Below are 7499 nucleotides of genomic sequence, written 5' to 3'. Positions count from 1 at the left end.
TTGAAAGGATGGAGTTGAGCCCTCTTTTACTCATTCTCCTGGGAACTGAATGTGACGTAGCCGTGCCCTCCCTAGGCCACTCCCACCAATAAATTGCTATCAATAACAGAAATCTGGAAACTGAGAGGTAACTTCTTGGTGCACCTTGCAATTCTGTTTTACTAGTCCTGCAAATACACAGACTTGAGACACCCAAAAGAGAAATCTTTCTTAAGCCCATGCCACTTTGCAGCACAGTTAATTAGATCTAAAAAGGAAGAGTAAATTAACAGTTATTGACCACCTACTATTGTGCCAGCATGGTGCTAGACCCTTTATATATGTTACCTCATTCCAGTTACTCCTGAAAATAATCCCTGCATCCCTGTAATGGTATGGTGCACTTCCTCAACATCTACTCCAATTCTTATTAGAGTGTTTATAGCTCCTCTATGCATCCTATATATTCTAGAAAAGCTAGCCTTCCCTTGTGCTAGGGGTAGGACAGGGGGTTGGGCTTAAACCAATGGATAAGCCTATTTTGGGATAACAGTTCAGGGAAGGATATGACTAAAATTGGGCCAATGAGAAGTTTTCTGAGAGTGCTGGAAAGAAGTTCACCTGTGCAATCTCTTTCCCTCTCTCTCTCTGCCTTTCTCTCCTGGAAGGTATGGTGAGTCTGGAATTGCCTGTAGTAATTTTGCCACCTTCAGGGCAAATAGTCTTAGGGTGAAACTGACTTTACAAAAGGAAGAACAAAAACAATAGAAAGAAATTGAATTTTTGACGTCATTGGAAGCTGAATCTAACAACCCTAAACTTTTTATAATACCTAAATTTTCTCTTATATGGGAGCCAAGTAAATACATTTATTAATTTACCTAATCTGAGTTGGGTGTTTGTATCAAGTCCATTCTCTGTTACTCTAATGAAATGCCTGAGGTTCAGTAACTTATAAAGAACAAAGGTTTATTTAGCTCAAGTTTGGGAGATTCTAGGGCACAGTACTGGCATTAACTCAGCTCTGATGAAGGCCTTATAATAAAGGAGCACAAGACAGAGAGAGAGAGAGAGAGAGATCACATGGTGAGACAGGAAGATAGATTCTGAAGTCTCATGAAAATTATGTTAATCCCTTCTGAGAGCACATCTTCCAATAACCTAATAAGCTTCCATTAGGCTTAACGTGTGTGTGTGTGTGTGTGTTAGTAGGGATTGAGCCCAAAGCCTCATGCATGCTAGGCTGGTGCTCTGCCACTGAGTTATACCTGCAATCCTTTTCATTTTGAGACAGGATCTCACTAGTTGCCTAGGCTTCCCTGAAACTTATAATCCTCCTGCCTCAGCCTCCTGTGTATCTGAGATCTCAAGCACATGCCATTGCACCTGACCTAGATGCTACTTTTTAAAGGTTCCATCCCCTCCCACATCACTACCATGGGGACCAAGCTTCCAACACATAAACTGTTGGAGGACAAGCCACCTCTAAATGAAAGCAGTATTCTATTACTTACAACACAAAGAGACTTAACTCTCGTGGTCAGGGGAAGGCTAGGCTGTCATAACAAGGGGACTCGACAATAATGGAATAGTTTAAAGATCTGAGTTCCTATCTCTCTCATGTACCAGTGATTGTGTGTTTCAGGTGGGGAGGCCACTGGGTTCTTTGTGTTCATTCAAAGACCCAGGTTCCCCCCAAATCCTTGCTATAACACCCCTATTGCTTTGCCCTCATTTCCATAGTCAGAACTATGTGTCCCTGGGTTCCACCATATTAGAAAGGGAAAAGACCATGACAGAATCTTATGTCCCAGACATGACACACATTTCTGCTCACATCCCACCAACGTGAAAACGGTCATTTGGCCACATCTAACAGTAAGAGAGATTTAGAAATGCCAGTAGCCATGTGCCCAGCTAAATATCTGGTACAACAAAAGAAAACAAAGATGACTTTTGGTGGACTGCCAGCTCTCTTAGCCATATCGACTGTTATACAACCCATTTTATGGCGGAGAGGAATTAAACTAAGAAAACGCGCCTAAAATCACGTAACTAGTAAGTGGCAAAGTTTTGAACTCAAACTTCCAATTCTCAAAATCACATTCTCCAAAAATAGACTCTTCTTGCTATTCCATGTGTGTGGTTATACCTCCCCATAATTCCAGCTCTTCAAAAAACCTCACCAGCCATTAGCAAGTCTATATGCCATAGGCCTATCCCCTGCTCTGGCAGCGATCTGGCTCCCTGCAAAGATAACTAGCATCCTTTTAAACTCCCAGCTATGACTGTATTTTCTACTCTCAGAGGAGGAAGTGTTGGACCAAGGATTAAGGCGATTGTCCAAGTAAAGCACACAGAAGAAAAAAGTGATGCAGTCACATCCAGCTGACTACTGCTGGAAAAGCCAGGAGGCAAATTGAGGCAGAGAATGTGTGGCCCCTGGAGGAACAGGGCAAATGTGTACATGGAGAATGGAAACCACTGAAGTCCACCATAAAACAGGAGGAAAGGAAAAATCAAGGATGTCATGCAGATAGGATAAATTTAGACCATTTTGGAAATAACCTATCAGAACACTTCTTGTTAAAAAGATGTTTATTTACTAATTTGGATTGACAGTACAGTCCTAAAAAGAACAAAAGGGGTACAAAGTAAAAAAAGAAAAAATTCTCTCTCCTTCCCTCTGGCTCAAGCACCCAATTCCTCTCCACTAAAATGCTAAACATTATCAATTTCTTGGCTAACCTCCTGGACATATTCTGTGCACATAGAAGAAAATACATGTGTGCCCTAGTATGAGTTAAGTACCTTTCTCTCCATTTTTATTACCTTAATTTTTTTCACTTAACAAAATACCTTGGAGATCTTTCAATATGTATACATCAAGGGTATCCTCATATTTGATGGCCATATTATATTCCATTATATGGACATGCCAAAATTTCCTACTGATATTTGGATTATTTCCAGTCTTCCGCTATCACAAACAAAGCTGCAATATGTAACATTGCAAACACATTACTCTCTATGGATGTGAATAAGTCTATCGAGTAAGTTCCTAGCCCAGGCTTTAAAATGTTAAAGCAGCCAGATATTCATGGTTTTGAAGAATATTTCCAAATAACCCTTCATAAGGTCATACAAGTTTATTTTCCACTGGTAATGTATGACAGCACCTGTCTCCTCACACTTTTGCCAACAGAGTATGTTGTCAATTTTTTTACCATTGCCAATCTAATACATGAAAAATGGATGACTATATCAATTTAATTACTCTATATCTTGTTATGAAGCTTAGCCTGTGCATTTTATTTTTTGCACATTTTTCATTAGGCTAATGATCTTTTTCTTATTGATTTGTAGGAGTTTTACATATAAAGAAAATCAGCCCTTGACTATTTAAAAGAGTTGCAAATATTTCCCATTTTTATAATTGTTTTTTGATTTCTTGATGGGCTTTGCATTGCTGAAAAGCATTCCTTTTACTCATTCTCTGAAGCAACTCACTAAATTAGGAGGTTCTATTAAAACAAGTCAAATGCTCTTACAGAGGAAAGAAGCATGAACTTGGGAGGACTTCTGTCTTAAAGGAGTCCTCCCGTTTGATCCTATTCTTAATTACTCCCTCCCTGATAATGACATTGTCACCGAACTCAAACCACCAGATAAATTAAAATCACCAACCATGACTTCCAACAGTCACAGAGTGCAAAGGAAGCCAAGTTTCCTGCCCTTTGGCTTCCCAGCTAAATCAGAGAAGAAAATAATGCTCTGAAAATCCCCAGAGAATGCTGTTGACACATCAGCTTTCATTCTTCCTGAACCTACTTCCTCCAGACAATTCAATTATAAAGGTCCTTCCTAGGCAGTTACTCAATGAATGAGACCAAGCTGAAGAAGAATAGACCTACGGGTGAGTTATTAGATGGATGGAAAAAGGAAATAAAGAAAAGGAGTAAATGAATAACAGAAAAAAAAATTGCACTGTTAGAGAGGGGCGTTTCACAACAGGAATGAAATTGCTTCTGCCACAGGCAGGCAAACAGATTTCCTCACACAAGGGAGGAGGGAGCACTTTAAGAACCAAACAACAGTTTTGTTGGTGAATTTCAGGACCCCAGAGGCTGTGACAATATTGGGGGGGGGAAACACAGGGTGATGTTTCTTTTGAAGATTTAGGAATAAAAGTAAGCAGCAAGTCTGTAACATCACCAAGAATGTGTGCTAAGGCTGCTTTGGAAACAATTCTGGCTCCTTCTGCATTTCTCAGCCTGATGATCCATGGCAGTTCCTGAAAACCTTCAACATTCAGTCTCAGCGGGTCAGCATCTAAGTGAATTCTGGCTCTGCCTTGCTGGACACTGGAGCTCTGTCTCCATCCCACTGGAAAGTGAGTAGTCTAGACCTCTGGAATTGTGCTGCTGCCTCTCTCTGCACTTCCTCTTTCTCCCATGCACCCCTTTCTCTATACCCCACAGCACTGCATTAGCGGCCCCCAGCAGAGCAGCATCTCCCAGGCCTGGACTTCTTCCTGACTTCCTGACTTGTGCTTGGTGCCTGCTCTCGCTGGACCATTGCCCTGAACTTCCGCCTCCTTGGCAAGGAGACCAACAGCCCAGCTGGCCCTCAGCCACCATCCTGTTCTTCTCAGCAATGGGCCATAGTCCTATTTCAACCCGGATGGTCCTTCCCACCTCTCCCCTCCCCCAGCTGCTACCCCCTCTTCCTGATACCAATGAATATTTCCATTTTCCAGAGTTCAGTTTTACCCCTGCTGTGTTCCCCTCCCTCCACTAGGTGGGAACCCAGGGATATCTATGCCAGCAAGATCAAGTCCAGATTCACCACACACAAACACCAGCTGGACCTATTTAACCATTTGTTAATTTATAAACCAAGAAGCCCAAAGATAGGAAGACTCCAGGGTTGGTTAACTCTACAGCTTGCAGGTATTAAGGACCTGGGGCCTTTCCTCTCTCTGTTCTGCCATCCCCCATCTTCTCAGGGTGAACACAGCAGCCCTGAGCCATCAGTGGTAGGCTGGAGTTGGCTTCCACAGGCTCCTTAGAGCTAATTAATTTGCTCTAATGTTCAGGAATCTAACATTCAGGACTCTGGCCAGCCAGTTGCTAGTGTAAATTGATCCCAGTTAGAAAATTTACACCACAGGAATGAAAATAGCCAAATATTACAAATCAGAGGTTTTTGTTTTGGGAGGGTGTCTATTTATCAAAGACATCTTTTTTAAAATTGATTTTATTGTTTTTTTAAATACACGACAACAGTAGAATGCATTGCAATCCTCATTACACATATAGAGCACAATTTTTCACATCTTTGTACATAAAGTATGTTCGCGTCAATTTATACCATTATACATGTACTTTTTTGGCATTACAATTCTTAATACACATATATACCACAAGTTTTCATATTTTTATTTGTATATAAGGTATGTTGACACCCAATTCAAGTCTTCATACAAGTACTTTATATGATGATGACCATCACATTCCACCATCCTTACTAATCTCCTTCCCCCTCCCTTTCTCTCCCACCCCTCTTCCCTATCTAGAATTAATCTAATCCTCCCATGCTCTCCCTCCCTACCCCCTCTGAGTCACCCCCCTTATATCAGAGTCAAAGATATCTTTTTTTCAAGAGCAGGAAATCTTTTCCTAGAAGCCTCACAGAAGATCCCATATCCCCACCCTCACTTCCGCCATCTTGATCTGTCATGTCTCATGCTGGTGTTTTAACTGAAGATTGGCAGATGCATAGAATGATCATGACTCCTCTGTAGTATATGAGCACCTGATTCCCTGTAGTATATGAGCACAATTCCTGCTGGAGATGGCCTCTGGGTGGGCAATATTCATTTATATTCTCTCTCTCTCTCTCTCTCTCTCTCTCTCTCTCTGATCAAAAGACTCACTCTCTTCTCTGTTTCACCCTGGAGGTTCCAACAGGTTTACAGAACCTGTATGTTTTGACAGCTGAGGTGTCCTCAAGACCACCTCCCCAGAAGAACAAAAGACAACAGCAGAAATTGCTGAGAGGCAATCTTAGGTGCTAGGTCTACATTTAATCAAATGGCTCAAAACACTTGGCTTCTTTTAAGCACCCTCAAATGGATAAAAATTGTCCTGTTGTTGTCCTGTTTTTCCACTCAGGAATACTTCCTCTATAAAGACATTCATATTCCAGTGGCTATGTGCTGGAAGTGGGGGCAAACCTATAATCCCAAACCTACTTGGGAGGTTGAGGCAGAAGGATCACAAGTTCAATGCCATTCTGGGTGTGGAATTACAAGTGTGTGTCACCACAGTCAGCTTGAATTACATTATTTTGTATGTGCTGATATTCTATTTAAATTGAGTTAAATAAATAAAGTAAATTGAGCTAAATAAGTACAAGACTAGATCTCATTAAGCAGCTGACTCAAAATAAGGTTTTCTCCATTCAGATTTAATCTAATCCTGGTTTTCTCTCCATTAAAGGTAGACTGTAAATTGAAACACAATTTTTTTTTTTAATAGCTCCTCCAATGGCCTTTCTGAGGTTGCAAAATTCACGCAGACTCCAAGCCATCTGTCTCCACTGGATTTCCTGGTTCCCAGGAGGAGACCCCAAGGCTGCTCTGTTCACTTCAAGAAAGGGTCAAAACTGCAATTCTCTGTATCCCATTAATTTCTTGGGCCTTTTCTCCTTCCATTAATGAAAATAGAAATAGAAACCTTCTTCCCACATATACCTATGTTTGCCACGAAGAGGCTTAAATTTCTAAAACTTTTATACAAGCTTCTGTAGGCCGTAAGAGGAATACAGAACCCAGTCCATAGAGCCTGAGAGCTCTGTTTGGAGAAACATATACAAGAAGCCAGTGAACAATGTATGTAAACAAGTCACAGCCAGCACTTGGTGGCAAATGCTGCACTCCTAGCCATTTGAGAGGTTAAAGCAGGAGGATCACAAGTTTGATGCCAGCCTCAGCAATTTAGTGAGACCCTATTCCAAAATGAGAAGATGAAAGGACCAGGAATGTAGCTCAGTAGTAGAGCATCCCTAGGTTCAATCCCCAATCGTGGGGAGAGGTGAGGAGGAGGCTACAGCCATTTGGGAAACAGAGAAATCATTCATTCTCTGGTAGGTCAGAAATTTTGTTTTATTCATTCATGTTTTCCACTATCTTATTCAAATTTGAAAATTTTCAAATATACAGAAAAGTTGAAAGGATGGCACCATGAACTTCATATCCCCATCAGCTAAATTGACTATTACTTCTCCATCTAAATATTGTGCTATGCACTTGAAAGGAAGTTTTAGTCATTGTAAGATTTCAACCTTAACACTTCAGTACCTCTCTAAAAAAGATATTGACCTAAAAATCATAATACCTTTATCAGATTTAAAATAATAATTCTCTAATAACATCAAAAATCTAGTCAATATTAAAACTTTCCCAGTTGTTCCCCCTCACCAAAATATATATATATATATATATATATATATATATA

At 40.6% G+C, this 7499-nt stretch overlaps 1 long non-coding RNA gene across 1 annotated transcript in view; it reads left to right on the top strand.

The window, feature by feature from the left end:
* The first annotated feature begins 4006 nt into the window (after window positions 1-4006).
* Window positions 4007-7499, top strand: part of LOC125617461 — a 14542-nt gene continuing 11049 nt past the window's right edge. The window contains exon 1 of the long non-coding RNA XR_007348485.1: window positions 4007-4372. This is a non-coding gene — a long non-coding RNA (uncharacterized LOC125617461). The remainder of the gene's footprint in view (window positions 4373-7499) is intronic.

This window comes from Marmota marmota, unplaced genomic scaffold, assembly GCF_001458135.2.
Source record: "Marmota marmota marmota unplaced genomic scaffold, marMar, whole genome shotgun sequence".
Lineage (NCBI taxonomy): Eukaryota > Metazoa > Chordata > Mammalia > Rodentia > Sciuridae > Marmota > Marmota marmota.
Note: the sequence above shows the minus strand (reverse complement) of the source record. Positions and strands in the feature narration are given on the sequence as shown.